Source organism: Puma concolor, chromosome C1 (genome assembly GCF_028749965.1).
Source record: "Puma concolor isolate L17-30 chromosome C1, mPumCon1.1.hap2, whole genome shotgun sequence".
In the NCBI taxonomy this organism is placed as follows: Eukaryota; Metazoa; Chordata; class Mammalia; order Carnivora; family Felidae; genus Puma; species Puma concolor.
The window spans coordinates 100,893,282-100,913,411 of record NC_141674.1 but is presented as its reverse complement, the minus strand read 5'-3'; positions in this window follow the sequence as shown (position 1 = coordinate 100,913,411).

The window sequence follows — 20,130 nt, the reverse complement described above, 5'->3', positions numbered from 1 at the left end:
CCCAAAGTATCCAAGAAAGATGTTAGAGAAGAAATCATCAGCTATGACCACTAAATGCATAGAGAGCCTGTTCTTTCTGCTCTTGCATTGTTCTATGAAGCTTTTTTCCTCGGAGGGTAGGGATAAACTCAAGTTCAATGTTACGAAACTCTCAAGTTAGCTCTATGAAAAATCAGCAAAGCCATAAAAGCTTCAGCTGCCTCACCAGAGCCAAAGTCTTTGCGGCTCATCTGTTTATAAAAGACGCATTTGTTGAAGGACTACTGTGTGACATCCCCTACGAGGTGCTAGAGATTTGGAAAATTAAATCAGAATCCCTATTTCAGTGAGCTCCCAGTCTGGTATGGGGAGATAGCTGAACACTGACAATTAGAAACCGGGGAGAATTATATTAGAATAAAGCCCCAGGGGTTTGTGGGATCACTCAAAGGGCACCAGAGTTGGGGGGGGGGGGAGGAGAGATTGGGAGTGCATCAGGGAAGGTTCCTGAATCAAGTGCCACCTGAAGTGAGCCTTTAAGTAACCAGGAGGAGAGAAGGGTGGTGTTCCAACCTAGGGAGCAGAATATGCAATAGTTGCTGCTTTTTCCTGCCACTTATCCAGACCCCTTCCCTGACTACTCTTCCAATCAATAGCTTAGCTGCCTGGCCCTAATCCCTCAGTACTCTTGAACTGGGAAAGTGAGATTTTCTAATTTTAGAAAAACCTATGACTATTTAAACACGTTGCTGGGACCTCTCCCAGAGCCCAAGAAAGGGCCAAGCAAGGAGGAACCCAGAAGCCTAAGCTTCACTGGGCTCATATAAATTACTTCTGCTCTGTATCCAGCCATATCTAAGGCTATTTCATCCTTTGAACGTCTCAGTTACCCAAGCTTTTCTCATTGCTTACACATTTCTTTTCTCATCAGAATTAGTGTCTGTGGCTTGCAGTGTAGAGTCTTGGCTAATACACAGCATGTCTGCATGGAGGTACCATATGGAGGCTGTACATGACGAAGCATCAGTAGTTTTGCCAGTGTAAAGGATCACTCTTTCGGGAGGCCAGCAGGCTTGGGCCAGGGACAAAAGTGAGATAGAACCAAGAGACAACAACTGTCTTCTTGAAGAGCTGGAGGAGAAGACCTAAAATCGAAAGGGGTAGACAGGAGTGACAGCAGAGCCTCGCAGCCACTACAGAAGCCTTCCAAGTGGATGCTCTCATCCACCTTGATAAAACGCAGTCTGATGCCAAAGGAAGTTAAGCATTCTTTATAAATCCTCATATTAAAGTTGTTTTTAATCCACTCAAGGCAGTTAACTTGAGACTATGTTTCATTGATTTATACATTCATTCATTAAATATTATTGAGCATCCACTCTCTACTGGTGCTATGCTGTGTTCTAAATATCCCAAGATGAATAAAATATGGAGGGCAGCTGCACATAATGAAAGGCATATAGGTTCTGTAACTAAAAGAATCTTGGGCCCAATCCTGCTTCCGCCATCCTACCTGCGTGATCTTGGAAACATTGGAATCCTTCCTTATGCTTAGTTTCTCCATCTATAAGATTACATTTAAAACACAAACCTCGGGGCGCCTGGGTGGCGCAGTCGGTTAAGCATCCGACTTCAGCCAGGTCACGATCTCGCGGTCCGTGAGTTCGAGCCCCGCGTCGGGCTCTGGGCTGATGGCTCAGAGCCTGGAGCCTGTTTCTGATTCTGTGTCTCCCTCTCTCTCTGCCCCTCCCCCGTTCATGCTCTGTCTCTCTCTCTGTCCCAAAAAAATAAATAAACGTTAAAAAAAAAAAAAAAAAAACAAAAAAAAAACAAAAAAAAAAACACAAACCTCATAGGGTTGTACTTCACCATAGTGGGGATTCAGTAAATATTACCTATGGTTTTACCATAGGCATCAGGAGGAGAAGGAGTTGACAGATGGAAGAAGTGGGAAGAGCCTGTAAAAAGACATGAGGGAAGGAGGAAGAACATGGCATGTTTCAGGGGCATATCTTTACAGGGGGTGGGTAGGAGAGTGTTCCATTAGAATATGGCTTTTGTCTCCTTACATAGCTATCCTTCACACTCAGGAGTGAGTTTCTTGATTGGGGAGTACCATTACATTCTGTGGCTTGTATATAGTTCTTTACTGGATGGAGCTAATCTATTAAAAGGCCTCAATTACTGAGGACTCGTTCTCTTGTTCTCCTTCTGCCACAGACAGTGCAGACAGTGATCTTGGGTAAACGTGTCTGCTTTGCAGACCCAACTTTCACCTTTGGTATGGTGTTTGGAGGCTAAATTCTGTGGGAGCTGGAAGCTGGTACAGAATGTCAGCAAGCCCTTTTGGGTTACAGATCGAGAACCTTGCTCTTTATTAGCTTATCTTGTAATAAAGCTGGCATTTTTTTTTTCAATCTCCACTTGACTGTCCCCTATGTCTTACTTCATCCAAAAGTCGGGGGGCGGGGTGGGGAGAAAGGGTATGCAATTTATTGAGCCTCTAAAGTAATGAATTTATGGCTAGAACATAGAGTGAGGGATGGTGAGAGATAAATCCAGAGAGGTAAACGCAGAAGGACTTCTATTCAAGTTGGTGCAGTAAGGTCATGCTTTGATCCATTCCCTTTACTCCACACAAATAGCAATGATAATTAAAATACAGAAAGAGAAAACCAGAAAGGTATAGCCAGGCTCAGAAACAAATAACCCCTTTCATAGATCAGAAATGGAATAAAAATGTCTGCAGAAAGCACTTAGCAAGTCTGAAGCCACAGGCCTACTGGGGTTTCAGGTTTGAAAGCCAAGATTTTTGTCTTCTGCAAGGTGACAGGAACTAAAGATGCTCCAAACAAGGTGGAAGACAGAAGCCAGGCTTGGTTCTTGAAATCAGGAGCTCATGAAAGAAGGCTGAAAATAAACTGCTGCCAACCCACGGCCTGGGGAAGCAGAAGGACAAAGACACAGCCTTGGAATCAGGAACCAAGCCAAGCAGGTGGCCAAGGGACTGGTTCTGCAATAGCCCCAATATCACTGTCAGGTAGAAACATCAAAATGCCAGCAGTAGACCCGATTCCAGAATGGAGATCCAGGAAGGCAGGTGGAGGCAAAAGTCACTGAACATAGAGGGGTGAGCACAGGGTAAGTGAAAGGGGGGGGGAGGGGAACCCGACACTAAACTAAAACAGAAAACAGCAAATAAAAACTTCCCACTCAATATGAGCCTGACCGACAAGTTCCAAGCACATATCCATATCTAACACTGAGAAAAATGACCAAAAGAATGAACACTCAGAACATGAATTTTTTTTAATGTTTATTTATTTTTGACAGAAAGAGAGAGAGACAGAGCATGAGCAAGGGAGGGGCAGAGAGAGAGGGAGACACAGAATCCAAAGCAGGCTCCAGGCTCTGAGCTGTCAGCACAGAGCCCAACGCAGGGCTTGAACTCACAGACCGCGAGATCATGACCTGTGCCGAAGTCAGACGCTCAACCAACTGAACCACCCAAGCGCCCCACTCAGAACATGAATTTACGCTAGATAAAATTAACTCTATGGAACTTAATTAGTAAAGCAGTAAATATTAAAATAAATATTAATAAAATAAATACAATATTAAAATATTAATATTTTTTGCATTCTCAAAGAGATAAATGACAAGAAATTAGGGACATTTTATTTTTTTATTTTATTTTAATTTTTTTAATGCTTATTTATTTTTGAGAGACAGAGCATGAACCGGGGAGGTGCAGAGAGAAGGAGACACAGAATGCGAAGCAGCTCCAGGCTCTGAGCTGCCAGCACAGAACCTACCACGGGGCTCAAACTCAGGAACTGCAAGATCATGACCAGAGCTGAAGTCAGACTCTTAACTGACTGAGCCAGTCAGGTGCCCAGAAATTAGGGACATTTTTAAAGGACAAGAAATTAGGGAACAAATGCAAGCTGAATAAATAACAGATAAATGTGAAATAGAACAAATAGAAATCTTAAACATAAAAGTATGGTCACTGAAACAAGAAAATCAATAGATGACTAAGAGCTGGTCAAAGTTGAAGAGAAAAAGTAATGAATTAAAGGCATGTACTGAATAATTCACCCAGAACACAGTATAGAAATATAAAGAGATTTTGAAATGTGAACAAAAAAAAATTAAGATTCATGGGTTCTCTAGGGAGTGGCTCCAACATATGTCTAACAGGAGTTCCAGAAGGAAAAACTGAAAACTGAAGGGCAGAGTGGAGAAACTGCTATTAAAAAGAAGAAGAAGAAATGATTGAAGATTTTCTAATCAAAACATCAGAATACCATGTGTACCGCTCAAGATAAATGAAAGTAAACTCATACTTCTGTCGCATTAGAGTGAAACTACAGAGCAATAAGGATGAAGATAAAATCTCAAATTACCAAAGGGAAAACATTGGTTATCTACAAAGAGAATATAACTAGACTTCTCAAAAGCAACAGAAACAAGAAAACAATGAAATATCTTAAAAGTTATGGGGCGCCTGGGTGGCGCAGTCGTTTAAGCGTCCGACGTCCGCCAGGTCACCATCTCACGATCCCGGAGTTCGAGCCCCGCGTCAGGCTCTGGGCTGATGGCTCAGAGCCTGGAGCCTGTTTCCGATTCTGTGTCTCCCTATCTCTCTGCCCCTCCCCCGTTCATGCTCTGTCTCTCTCTGTCCCCCAAAAAATAAATAAACGTTGAAAAAAAAATTTTTTTTAAAAAAGTTAAATGGAACACTATCATGCAAGAATTAGATTTCCATTTAAGGGACACGTCAAGACAAAGACATTTTCAATTGTAAAAGACTAACAGAATCTACCACCCACAGACCTGTACCAAAAGAACTGAAGAATGTCCTTTCCCCTTTCCCGGTGAGAAAAAAATAAGCCCAGAGGGAAAGCACTGGGTTCAAGAGATACTGGTGAGGGAAGGAATTAATAAAAGGTGATGGTAAAATTAAAAATGACTACTTTAGTGTTAAAAAAAATAACAAGAAGGAAGAAAATGTACAATGGATGGTTCAAGCGTGTTCAATCCCTTGTCATGTTTGGGAGAGGTATAAACATAATGACTTTGTCTGAATAGGATATTTTATATTAATAAAAAGCTGATCTAGAACTTCTAAATCTGCAGAGAGAAAAGAATGGCCAAGGATTAGGGAAATTTAATACAGAAAACCGATCATTCAAAAGAAGGAAAAGAAGAAGAAAAAAAAAAGAAAAGAAAGGCATGACAAAACACACAAAATGGAATGGTAAGATTAAGTACAAATACATCAGCAAGTAGAATAACTAATCAGATTTAAATTACTTATTAAAGACAGATAGGGTATCAAGTTGGTTTGATGATAGCAAATGACTCCCAAAACTAAACCACAGAAGTACGGGACATAAAAGGATAAAAAAGATAAATTATCAAAATGCTATCAAAAAGAAAGCTGATGAAGCATTAATAATATCAGACAAAAGTCTTCTAAACCAAACGAAATAAAGAGGGTCGCTACCAAGAAGTTGAATGTACCTAATAACATAGCTTTCAATTACAGAAAGCAAAACCACCAGAAGTACAAAGAGAAATTGACAAGCCCACTGTCTGAGTGGGAGATTTTAACGATCTATCAGACACAGCTACATCAAGCAGACAAAAAACAGAGGTACTAGAGATCGTATCATGAAGGGCCTCTAAGGAGGCCACATTAAGGAGCCGGGTTTTATTCTGAGAGCAATAGGAAGCCATTAAAGGGTTTTAAACGAGGGAATGATTAGATCAGATGTGCATTTTTAGAAGGATCACTCTGGCTATAAAGGGGAGAGTGGACTTCAGGGTGGTCAGACTGCATAAAGGCAGGAAGGCCATTTAGAAAACTCATTCTACCATCTAGCCAAGAGATATTAATGGCCTGAACTACGGTAGTGGTATTGGTGAAGAACACGAGCAGGCATTTCAAGAGGCGTTCAGATAGCAGAGTTGATTGGTTGGCAGGGGAGAGGATTAAAGATAGCACCCACATATATACCTGCCCTAGAAAATATGATGCATGGCATCAAAAGGAAGAGGAGGTTTTTTTGTGGGGAAAGAAGATATTATTTCCTTGTTTCTTTTTATGCCACTTAACACCCAGCCCCACAATTTTGACATTCAAGCTGGTTCATTAAAAAGTTAAATTATAGGGGTGCCTGGGTAGCTCAGTCGGTTGAGCATCCCACTCTGGCTCAGGTCATGATCTCACGGTTTGTGAGTTTGAGCCCCATGTTGGGTTCCGCGCTCGTAGCTCAGAGCCTGGATCCTGCTTCAGATTCTGTGTCTCCTTCTCTCTCTGCCTTTCCCCTGCTCCTGCTCTCTTTCTGTCAAAAATAAATAAACATTTAAAAAAAATTTGTTTTAAAAAGTTAAATTCTATTCAACATACAAGGAGTATGCAAATCCATTTTAATTAATGTCTATCAAAAGTATTCTACTTTTGGGGTGCCTGGGTGTCTCAGTCAGCTAAGCATCTGACTCTTGATTTCAGCTTAGGTCATGATCTCACGGTTTGTGGGAGCAAGCCCCGCGTCAGACTCTGTACTGACAGCACAGAGCCTGTTTGGGATTCTCTCTCTCCCTCTGTTTCTGCCCCTCCCCCCGCTTGGGCACGTTCTCTCTCTCTCTCTCTCTCTCTCTCAAACAAATAAACTTAAAAAAAAAGTATTCCACTTTTAACTATTGGTGCTCAGGGGATGTTTCAATAATCTGGACACTTTAACAACACCAGAAAAATTTATGTATATTCTAAATAATCACTTCCACATAATAGTCCTGTAAGATTCTATTTTTATTGCAGATTCTTCCACTTTCCTATACATAATGGTTTTCAAACGCACCTATCAGACTAACTACCAAAGTAGCAAAGTAGTCATGGCTTTCCATAGTGCACAGCTGGTATTGAAAACAAGTAAATCCGGTACATTGACCTGTGAATTCTTACAGAGAGTTATAGCTTTCATGGCACATAACTCCTTTCCTTTTTCTGGTCGTTATTAATTACCTTAAACGAATGTTTGAGTTTACAATGTGTGTCTATCCTTCAGAGAACAATGATTTTCCATTGACTGAAGCTGGGAGAGGTGTACATATAATACAACCAAACTGAAGTTACTTATAAATGCTGAAAATTAAGGAGCTATTATTGCAAAGGCAATTTAGTAGCTTCAAGCATGAAAAAGGTTTAAAGGACTTACAGATTTCCAATTATGAATTTTAAGGTTTTGTATTTACTTTACAGCCGTTCTAAATGGCGAATAAAGTTCCAAACGTGTTGTGCAATTTCAGGCTAACATTCTAACACACAGGGCAAAGTCTGAGCCTGTAATCCACAACAGGACTGCTCAAAGAGCTGAGAAAACTTTTGGAACCCTAAAGAGAATCTGCTTGGAGGCTGCAGACTGGAAGCTTCCTGGTTGTAATGCAGCCATAACGAGATGTGTGACTCCAGTATTGGCCCTTAAATGACGGCAAGGATGTGTTCTGAAAAGACAAAACCTTTTTTGTGTCTGATTTTTAAAGTTAACACTTTATTTGAGGGCGAATATCGCATTGAATTTCACACATGGAGTCTGCCGTTTATTACAAGCCATTATTGGATAATTTCACTTCAGACCACGTTACTTCAGTTGCAGCCCTCTGCATTCCAGGGCGGTGTAAGCCACACAGTGAAGTGGGCTCTCCTCCTTTAAGGTCATTTGCTATACCACTCAACTTACAGCATGATTTGGTTACTGTCATGCTATATGGACATCTCTCCCTTCCTGGAGAAATGCTAAAATCACAGAGGTCCTGCTGTCAAGATGCTGCAGAGGGGTCTTCTTCCCTATAATGTAAGCTGGAAGGCCTGACACACTGTGCTTTTCTGCTATTTTGCAAAAAGTATTACTACTTGTTAGTTTCAAACAACACGGAAACAGCGAGGCCACCGTAATAAAATTATAGTTTATATTTCCAATTGAGCTAGATCTGTTCAAGCGGAGGGGTTTTTTGTTTTTGTTTTCATGTCGGTGGCAAGTTTTTTGTTCAAATCTTTGTACTTTCTGCAAACGTACACACATGGAAGGAAGGAGGGAGGGAAGGAAGGCAGGAACTGATGCACCAGGAGATGTGAATAATGCTCAGCGGTTATACACACTGCACAGAAAGATTCACCAAGATTGGGACATGGACTCAGCACCCAACAGGAAAAAAAAATGTATCATTCCACGGTAGCAATGTCAATCATTATCATAAGCTATTAACAAGGAACCTGGAAAGGTCTTCAGCGCTTTCTCTCAGTTTTAAGCAAAATGTCCTATCTTATGATTTGGGGGAAAATGATTTGGGGGAAAATGAAGATTCCTCAAATGTCTGTTTTGCTATTTCATACAGACTCATTCTCTGCATCTAAACTAAACTTCTCTCCTGTCTTAACTTCTCTATCAGAGATTCCTACAGGCAGCAGGGAATGTGAGAGTCACGGCGTCTCTGGGACATCAGGTTCACTTAGGCTGACGTAGCAGGAGAAGCAGAAGTTCCTTATACGGATCAAAGCAGGGCTGGGGAGTAACCACCAGACCCAAGGTAAGCAATCAAACTAAATACTGCATAAATACAGAAAGAAGAACAACGGGGAGCAATCCGAATAAAAGCTGGAGGGAAGATGGACCAAAGGACACAGACCTGCAAGGCAATTATGGATAGGAGACCCAGAGGTCCTAGGTTGCAACTTTCCATAACAGAGATGGACCTCTTTTTTTAAATTTTTTTTTCAACGTTTATTTATTTTTGGGACAGAGAGAGACAGAGCATGAACGGGGGAGGGTCAGAGAGAGAGGGAGACACAGAATCGGAAACAGGCTCCAGGCTCTGAGCCATCAGCCCAGAGCCTGACGCGGGGCTTGAACTCACGGACCGCGAGATCGTGACCTGGCTGAAGTCGGACGCTTAACCGACTGCGCCACCCAGGCGCCCCCAGAGATGGACCTCTTGATGAGACTGTGGCTCCGAAGGTAAGGAACTATATTTATTTCTAATCAAATAGCCAAATAGTCTGGGAGCACTTACATCCTAAGGCTTTGTGGAATAATTCATTCATTCAACTAATTTGATTTATCATCATCATCATCATCATCATCACTGATGTGAGGAGTTCTTCACCTTTCTCTGTTAAGCAGACTGATTAATGACCCCCATCTAACTGACCAATTCCAGTGGTTCTCAATTCTAGCTGCATATCAGAATCACCCATGGAGGGTTGTTTTCAATGTGGATGCCCAGCCCCTTCCCTGAGCCACTACATTAGAATCTCCTGGAGAAGGATGTGGTCATGTAATGAACCCTGAGGTGCTTTGCTGGGGACAAAGGGCTGCTAGAGTGTCACCACTATCCACCTTAGGCTGAGTCTTTCTGGAGCTCTCTAAGGAGAAAACACGGTTACGGCTTAGGTGAAAAAAAAACAACAACACCTTCAAGGTTCCAGCGAGATGTCTTTGCTTACTGCTCCACTGAGGGCAACAAGCTTGACAATGTCTGGTTGTTTGGGGAAGGTATAGAGGTGATGAGTCAAAAGCACTGGGGGCGGGTGTGGGTGGCGGTAGATTTATCCATGAGATTGTCCATAAATGGTTTTAATTCATATACTGCCAGAGAAAGGCACTACGGCTTGTCTTCCATAATTTGCACAGATGATTTCATGAGCTTTGGGCAAGTCTGATACAATCCCAGCAGTTGGAGGGGGGAGGGAGTAAAGGCTGGGAACAAGAGGACAGACTCTAGGGCCACACCACCCCAGGTTTAAATAATGGCTCTGGCACCTGCTTGCTGCATGAGCCTTATTTGAGCTTATTTATTACTTATTTAAGCTCTCTGTGCCTCCGGTTCCTCATCGGAAGCATTAGGAGTAATTGCTCCTACCTCATAGGGTCATGACACAGACTCAGTGAGTCGGTACCCGTGCAGCTCGAGAACACAGCCTGGCACCGGGCGCCTGGGTGGCTCAGTCGGTTAGGCGTCCAACCGTTGATTTCGGCCCAGGTCATGATCTCGAGGTTCATGGGATCAAGCCTCATGTTGCAGAGCCTGCTTGGAATTCTCTCTCTCCCTCTCTCTCTGCCCCTCCCCTGCCCATGCTCACTTGCCCACACTCTCTCTCTCTCTCTCTCTCTCTCTCTCTCTCTCTCTCTCTCTCAAAAATAAAATTCAAAAAAGAGAAAAGAAAACGAACACAGCCTGGCACAAAGTCTTAGGTGCACAGGATCAATGGGCGTTATTCAGGAGAGATGTTGTGCATGCCCCACCCCCACCCCAAGAACTGCTGAGACATCAGGACTTCGCCCTGAGTCCACACACACATGTTGTGTCTGGTTGCGATCATTCCCTTAGTGAATCTGATGTGCCGTGAGCCAGTCAGGGCTGCCCCTCCACTCATATTGAGACATAAGAACGTGGAACAGCCACGGAGAAACCTTGAGTCCCACTCTGTTTTGGAAAATCCTAGTAGAAAAAAACATTATCATCCTGAGAGCCTATTATCACTGCCTTGGGAAACACCAGAGTCTGACAACACGATTTTGTGAAATCGGCTCAATCTCACTAGAGTGGGTCCCTTCCCCGAGAGCCCCCAGTCCTCTGCCTGTGCCATTATTGAGAACGTAACCCTTAACATCTCAGTGAATTCCTTAAAGTTCCCCGAGCATGCCTGGTTCTTTTGGCCCCCGGGCTCTAAGCAGGGGCCTCTGCCTCGCCGCACCCTGTGTTTTTGGCCATAGACTTAAAATTGCCTTTGTATCTGTCAGCCTTTCTCCTGAGGCCGGAAGCTCTGTGAGGGTCGGGACTGAGTCTATCCGGCTCCCCATTATGTCCTCAGCACCCAGCACCCTGAATAACACGGAGCAGGTTCTCCGCAAACACCCAAGGAGCGAATAGTTAGATCTTGCCGTGGATGGACCGGGACTCTGCCCCTTGCGGCTGTGTAACTCGGAGCAGGCTACTTGACGTCTCTGATCCTCAGCACAAAAATCACTTCCTCTTAGGTTCTTGCAGTGGCTAAAGGACAGAGCAGCTGGCGCGGTGCCCAGGACAAAGTTAATGGTAACAGTTCATATGCGTTTAAGCAAGCAGCACAGCCAAGTGCACCCAAGCCTTTCATTTTCTTAATTCTGTCTCTTTCCTTATTTAATAAAAATGGATGTTACAACCATAATTGTCACTATCAAAACTCCAGAAAACAGGGGAGACGGGATGAAAGGTCAGAGGCCACCACTCTGCAGTTCTCTCAGGTAGACGTTTATTAATACTGACTCATTAATATTCATTAGACCACTTGTACGGACCAGGTACAGCATAAACAGAAAACGGCCAACGGAGAGCTCAGCCTACTTTCACACCAGTCCTCCCCACAGAAATCAGTCCGATGCAAAATCAACATTTGCAGAGCTCAAGTAAAAGCCAGAAGGTCCAGCTAAAGGTGGCCCCTCTCCTTGCCCATCCAGGGACCTGGACTCGGGGGCAAAAGAACCATCAGTCACACATCAGATGCCCTTTGAAAAACATCTGTATTTTTTTTAAATAATGTGTTAGAATTTTTTTTTTAATTTTTTTTTTCAACGTTTATTTATTTTTGGGACAGAGAGAGACAGAGCATGAATGGGGGAGGGTCAGAGAGAGAGGGAGACACAGAATCGGAAACAGGCTCCAGGCTCTGAGCCATCAGCCCAGAGCCCAACGCGGAGCTCGAACTCACGGACCGCGAGATCGTCACCTGGCTGAAGTCGGGCGCTCAACCGACTGCGCCACCCAGGCGCCCCTGTGTTAGAATTTTTTAAATTTATTTATTCAGTTGCCTCCAGTGTCGTGGAGAAATGATTGGCACGTATCACCCTATACGTTTAAGGTATGCAGCATAATGGTTTGGCCTGCATATATCAGGACTCTGTTTTGCTTTCGATGATAGTAATATCTACCATTTATGGAGCGTTTACCGCATGCCAGGCGATCAGTACACGTTATCTCTTATAATTGTCAGAATAATTATTTCCATTTTGGAGATAAGGAAACTCAAGGCCACCACTGAAACTGTAGAGGTTCCCAAATGTACCCACAATCAACTGCTTAGTAGGAACCAGGCTGTCTGACCCCACAGCCTGCACTCAAAGCCACCGAACTGCCCCCTGAGATTACAGGCTTCTCTCCCATTAGCCTGGCAGGTCCAGCCCCCTCCTGACTTCCCATGTCATTCTGGTCCCCTGAGGCACAGCTTTTCCAGTCCCTGAGCTAAGCAGCGTCTCTCTCTCTCTCTCAGTCTGATGAATCTGGGGGGATGGTTACTGCTGTTCACGTGACATCCGAACGGGAGGGAGACTGGCCTTTGCCCTTCCCACAGTGAAGAGAATCCTGTGATTTCATGGCAGGATTACAACGGGGTTAACTCCTCTCTCTGCTTCTTTAGGCCTGCATGCCCCAGCACGGAGGGGACACAGCCACTCGGGCATATGAAAGAGTCTATTAACTAATAGCATGAGCTTTGGGGGAGAGAGAGAGCCAGGAATAAGGCAGGTTATTAGGGGCGTGTATTCACTGTGTCAGGGCACAAGGTGTGGATTATATCTGGGAGCAAGCTGCCACGTGTGCTCCCTGTCTTCCCCACTTTAAGGCCCAGCTTCTCCTGATCTCCCTCCCTAAAAGGAGAGGTGCTCTGGGGCTCATACTGCAGATGAAGGATTACTGCAGAAAATTCCAGTGATCTTAATTAAGAGATCTCAAGACATCATAATGACCGCACTTCCTTATATCTCATCCAAAACGCGCTTAAATGATACTTCTACTTGTAATGACAAAATTATAAATGCTAAGGCTTCTACACACTTCAGTGCTGTTTTCAAAAACAAGAATAAAGGGGCATCTATGGGGGCTCAGTCTGTTAAGCGTCCGACTTCGGTTCAGGTCATGATCTCACAGCTCTCGGGTTCCAGCCCCACATCGGGCTCTGTGCTAATAGCTCAGAGCCTAGAGCCTGCTTCGGACTCTGTGTCTCCCGCTTTCTCTCTGCCCCTCCCCAGCTCCTGCTCATTCTCTCTCTCTCTCTCTCTCTCTCCCAAAAATAAATAAATAAACTTAAAAAAAAAAAAAGAATAAGAAGGCCATTCTCTAAATGTCAACCATTTCCAACACCCCCCCTTCCCCGGGTCGTCACTGATTGGAAGACGAAGGATGGCCATTTAATGTTTTAAGAACACTCTCTAAGCCCCATTTTGTACTGATTCTGCATGTGGAATGTTTATTTGCTAAGAAAAAACTCATTTTATTCCAATCATATGTTGCCTCGGTTCTATTTCCTAGAATGAGCAGGAGGAAACTGAATAAAATATCACTGCGTTTCCCATTTTCATTTTTTCTGCATGAGGTTAGCGGTGACGGGAACCTGGTTTTCAAAGCAATTGCATCTGTGGCAACTGGCCGGGTGTCTGAGACTGCCGGTCCCCAGCTGGCCTCGAGGTAGTCGCTGAAGCAGTGAGCTGTGGCCAAGACCTTTTCCTGATTTAGCTGTTATTCCAGAGAGGAAACCCACATAAGGAAGGATCATAGCAGAGGCACTGGCAACCGATTTTTTGTGAGGGAAAAGAATAGCGGGTGTGGGAATAGGGATGCTGAGATTGAGGATTTTAATCACAGATTTTTTTTTTCCTCTTCAGAATTGCACAGCAGCAAAGTGAGCTGAAAGATAGGTTGAGGTTTAGCTATTGCTAAATCCGAGAGATAATGGAAGAGAGCCCCTCACCCTCTCTCTCTCCCCTGCACACATACCCACCTCCCTCCAACGCCCAGCTATTTCTGCCCAAGATTTTTGCTTTCACTTTGGAGGAATATTTTCTTATGTCAGGTGCATAAATACAATTATGAAACACTGTGTGTTTCTCTAGTCTCGTGGCAAAGCTACCTTCATGCTAAAACAAAAGAAAACGCGGTGGTTTTGTTTCCCTGCAGGTAGATCAACATTAGTTGCTGAATTTACTATTCTCTAAATTGTTTAATGGCAGTGTTTTTCGGAGTCTTCATAAAAACAAACCTCATTTAGCCAGAATACAGTCCCTAATTGAAGTAAATCTTAACGTGCCCAAAGTGATTAAAGATAAGTGAGTCTATAGTTTGACTTACCCTATTTGAAATTCTTCTCTGTCCACAAAGTATATATAAATCTTTATGGAATGACCTATTAACTGCCTGCTGCTGGGACCAAGCTTTGGGCTTTGTTTCAGCTATAAAATAAGGTCACTCTGCTTTTCGTAAAAACTTATGTAGCCGTTTTGGTAATTAAAATCTACAGGGTCCTGAAGAGATGATATATTCAAACCTCTAAAAAATAATGTGGAAGCTATAAAATTACAAAAGGAAAAGGGATACCGGTCCCCTATTACTACTCATCAAATTATACATCAGTAATGCAATATTTATGCCACACTGAAAAGAAAAAAAGAATTTCAAAAAGTTTTCTTAAAACTTTAAATCCAGGGGCACCTGGGTGGCTCAGCCGGTTGAGCGTCCGACTTCAGCTCAGGGCACGATCTCACAGTTTGTGAGTTCAAGCCCCATGTCAGGCTCTGTGCTGACGGCTCAGAGCCCGGGGCCTGCTTCAGATTCTGTGTCTCCCTCTCTCTCTGCTCTCCCCCTGCTCACATGCTGTCTCTCTCTCAAAAATCGATAAAGATATAAAAAAAAAAATTTTTTTTTTAAACTTCAAATACAAGTCCTGGGGGCGCCTGGGTGGCTCAGTCGGTGAAGCATCTGACTCTTCATTTCAGCTCAGGTCATGATCTCACTGTTCATGAGTTCGAGCCCCACATCAGGCTCTTGTGCTGACGGTGCAGAGCCTGTAGGGATTCATTCTCTCTCTCCTTTTCTCTCTGTTCCTCCCCCGCTTGCACGTGCACTCTCTCTCTCTCTCAAAATAAATAAATAAACTTAAAAAAAAGTTTAAATCAAATCCTAAACCACTTGTTGTCTGGCAGAGCCACTCCGCTACAGCAGGGTACCTCTAGAAAGGACCACATTTCAGAGGGCATCATTCAAATCCCTAAATAAATTCACTGATGCCGCCAGTCAGGAAGCCAAGACTCAAAGGGGACCAACCTGGCCTTTAATGTGGGTTTTTTACACGCTCTGAAAAGGCAGCATCTAGGTGAGACCAAACAAATGCTTTACTCCTCATGAGATTCCAGGGTTCCCAGGGACCAGGATTTTTTTTTTTTTTTTTAAAGATACTCTTTGGGTCAAAAAACATGAGTCCAAATCTTTCAGGTTTTTATAACAGGTATAACAACAGGACCATGTCAGGCAAGATACTTAGCCTTGCTAAGCCTCATTTTAATCACTTCGGAAACAAACATAATCGTAATTTATATTATGAATCATAAGCTTGTTATTAAGTATTAAAAACAATGGTGCTTGTAAAGAGAGCACTGAGCATAGTTCTGGCACCTGCCAAGTACTTAAGAAATACGCAGTATTCAGGGGCGCCTGGGTGGCGCAGTCGGTTAAGCGTCCGACTTCAGCCAGGTCACGATCTCGCGGTCCGTGAGTTCGAGCCCCGCGTCAGGCTCTGGGCTGATGGCTTGGAGCCTGGAGCCTGTTTCCGATTCTGTGTCTCCCTCTCTCTCTGCCCCTCCCCCATTCATGCTCTGTCTCTCTCTGTCCCAAAAATAAATAAACATTGAAAAAAAAAATTAAAAAAAAAAAAAAAAAGAAATACGCAGTATTCAAACCTGAAAAAGACACTGCAAAACAAGAAACCTACAGGCCAATATCTCTGATGAACATAGATACAAACATCCTCTCAACACACTATTAGCAAATCAAATCTACCGATACATTAAGAAAATCATTCATCATGGTCAAGTGGGATTTATTCCAGGTTTGGAGTTCAAGAGTGGTTCAATATTCACAAATCAATCGATACGTCACATTAACAAGACAAAGGACAAAAACCATATGAGCATTTCAACAGATGCAGAAAAAGCATTTGACAAAGTACAACATCCATCCATGATAAAAACTCTCAACAAAGTAGGTTTAGCGAGAACAGACCTCAACATAATAAATGTAAACGTTAATAAATGTATGAAAACTCCACAGCTAACATCATAGTTAGTGGTGAAAAATTGAGAGCTTTTCCTCTAAGACCAGGAATGAGACAAGAATATCCACACTCTCTCACCACTTTTTTTTTTATAAGTTTATGTATGTATGTATTTATTTATTTCTTCTTTTTCTAATGTTTGCTTATTTTTGAGAGAGAGAGCAGGCAAGGGGCAGAGAGAAAGGGAGACACAGAATCCGAAGCAGGCTGCAGGCTCCGAGCTGTCAGCACAGAGCCCGATGCGGGGCTTGAACACACAAGCAGTGAGATCATGACCTGAGCCAAAGTCAGATGCTTAACCGACTGAGCCACCCAGGTGCCCCAAGTTTATTTACTTATTTTTAGAGAGAGATAGAGAGACACAGAGACAGAGAGAGTGAGTGGAGGAAGTGCAGGGACAGAGGGAGAGTGAGAATCCCAAGCAGGCTCCACGCTCATCATGGAGCCCAACACGGTGCCCAATCTCACAACCATGAGATCATGACCTGAGCCAAAATCAAGAGTCAGATGCTTAACTGACTGAGCCACCCAGGCACCCCTTCACTCTCACCACTTTGATTCCACATAGCACTGGAAGTCTTAGGCACAGCAACCAGACAAGAAAATAAAAAAGAGACAAGAATAAGAGAAATAAGAACTCAGAGATATTTAAATAAAATAAGAGACGTCCTCATTAGTCAGGAAGAAGTAAAACTTTCATTATTTGCAGATGACGTGACACCACCTATAGAAAACCAGCAAAGACTCCAGCAAAACTACTTGAACTGATAAATGAATTGAGTAAAGTCACAGTATACAAAGTTAACATACAGAAATCTGTTGCATTTCTGTATACTAACAATGAGGTAGCAGAAGGAGAAATTAAGAAAACAATTTTATTCACAATTGCACCAAAAATAATAAAATACATAGGAATAAACTTAACCAAGAATATAAAGACATGTATTCCAGAAACCATAAAACATCGATAAAAGAAATTGAAGATGACACAAACAAATGGAAAGATATTCTCTGATCATAGATTGGGAGAACGAAAATTGTTAAAATATCCATACTACTCAAAGCAATCTACAGATTTAATGCAACCCCTATCATAATACCAACAGCATTTTTCACAGAACTAGAACAAATAATCCCAACATTTCCAGGCAACCACAAAAGACCTCAAATAGCCAAAGCAATCTTGAAAAAGAAGAGCAAAGCCAGAGGTATCACAATCCCAGATTTCAAGATCTACCACAAAGCTGTAGTAATCAAAACAGTATGGCACTGGCATAAAAACAGATACATAGATCAGTGGAACAGAATATAAAGACCAGAAATAAACCCACAATTAAGTGGTCGATTAATCTTTGACAAAGGAGGCAAGAATATGCAAAGGGAAAAAGACAGTCTTTTCAATAAATGGTGTTGGGAAAACTGGACAGCTACATGCAAAAGAAGGAAACTGGACCACTTTCTTACACCATACCAGTGATCAACTCAAAATGGATTACGGACTTAAATGTGAGACCTGAAACTATAAAATTCCTTGAAGAGAGCACAGGCAGTAGTCTATTTGACATCAGTTGTAGCAACAATTTTCTAGATATGTCTCCCTTGGCAAGGGAAACGGAAGCAAAATTAAACTACTGGGACTACACTGAAATAAAAAGCTTATGCACAGCAAAGGAAACCATCAAAAGAACCAAAAGACAACTCACTGAATGGAAGAAGATATTTGCAAATGCTATATCCAATAAGTGGTTAATATCCAAAATATGTAAAATCTCCAAAATATATAAAATCCAAAATATATATCCAAAATATATAGTATCCAAAACATATAAAATCCAAAATATATATCCAAAATATATAGTATCCAAAATATATAAAATCCAAAATATATATCCAAAATATATAATATCCAAGATATATAAAAACAACTCAACACCAAAAAAACCCCAACTAATCTAATTTAAAAATGGGCAAAGGAACTGAATAGACATTTTTCCAGAGAAGACGTACAGGTGGCCAAAAAGCACACGAAAACATACTCAACATCACTAATCATCAGGGAAATGCAAATCAAAACCCCAATGAGATATCACCTCCCACCGGTCAGAATGGCTACAATCAAAGACACAAGAAATAACTAGTGTTGGTGAGGATGTAGAGAAAAAGGAACGCTCATGCATTGTTGGTGGGAATGCACATTGGCTTAGCCACTGTGGAAGACAGTATGGATATTCCTCAAAAAATTAAAAATAGAATTACCAGAGACCTGGCTCTCTACCCAAAGAACACGAAAACACTAATTCAAAAGACATGTGCACCCCTATGTTTATTGCAGTATTATTTACAATAGCCAAGATATGGAAGCAACCGATGTCCATCATTAGATGAATGGATAAAGAGGATGTGGTATACAACGGAATATTATTCGCCATAACAAAGAATGAAATCATGCCATTTGCAACAACCTGGATGGGCCTAGGGGGTGTAATGCTAGGTGAAATAAGTCAGAGAAAGAAAAATACCATACGATTTCACTCATACGTGGAATTTAAGAAAGAAAAAAAAAAAAAACAAAGAAAAGAGACAAATAAGAAACAGACCCCTAAATACAGACAACAAACAGGTGGTTGCCAGGGGGAGGTGGTTGGGGGATGGGTGAAACAGATAAAGGGGGTTAAAAGTACACTTACCTTGATAAGCTGGGAGACATGTATACAACTGTTGAATCGTTATATTGTGCACCTGAAAGTAATATAACACTGTATGTTAGTTATACTTGAATTAAAGAAATGTGTAAATAAAAGCATTATAAGGAAAGTAGGCAAGTAGTTTTAGTTCCATTTTACAGACGGGGAAACTGAGGTTCAGAGAGTTTAAGTGATGATGTATTGAATTAGAAAATAAACAGTGAGGCCAGGATCCCAAATGAGTGGTCTAGTGATACAGTAGCCACTCCTGAGTGATAAGGGCTAGAATTTGCCCCTTGTAATTGGTTATTCTGCAAATCCCCAAAGGACAGATTAGCCCAGTCACAAATGGAAGCTGCTGCAATGCCTGCCTCGCTCTCCCTCCTCCCCGCTCTCCCTCACCTCCTCCCCCAGAAGAATAGCCCTGCTCCTCAAGGTAGCACAGACCAAGCAGAGCAGTAGTCTCTCAACCCTGTCCTGACAATTGCCCATTCTTGAGTTCTGTGAGGTGCCCCCAGAAAGTAATGAGATCCATTTTAATTAGAGTCTAGATTTCTGGCCCTCCCTCTCCTTCCCCTATGTCTCTTCCCCTTGCACTTTCCTTCCTTTTTCCATCCCTTCTCTTTCTCCTCCTCCTCTCCATCCTACCTCTCCTCCTTTTCCTCCTTCCTCCCTCTCACCTTCTTTTGCCTCTCCCTGCTCCCTTCCACATCTCCGTCATCCCATAGTGACTATGATAGTGATTACTATCATGCTCCCACCTAGAAGGTCCAAGAGTCTTGGATGCAGACAGACCTGAGTTTGAAACCTGCTCTCATACTAGGTGTGCAACTTTGGGCAAGTTAATTCATCTCTGAGACTACATCTCCTCCTTCTAGAACAGGACAGATGATAACAAGTACTGGTAATAACGCAATTGATAATAACACTGATAGGCACACTGTGCGTGTCAATACACGTCATTTTTCTCCTCGCCCAGCCCTACCATCCGCCCCCTCCTCTCCCTTCATGCCCAGCCTTCAATCTCAGGATTGTGTTCGTCTTCCCATGTAACTCTGCCCACGTGGAGGGAGCACACTGCTACACCAGCAACTGCCTTCTGTCTGGTGCTCATGGCAGTAATGTTTCTCACAACAACTTTACCAGCCTTCTGGTGGAGACTTCAATCCTTTGTGGGTTTGGTTTGGGCTCTTCAACTGACTTTGCTGGCAAAATTTGGAACATTGACAAGCTAGGGACGGATCTTGCAGCCTGACAACTCAAGTGGAATAAGGTGTCTGAGGGCACAGCCAGCCTCGCCTCCCCAGACATCACACCAGCTTC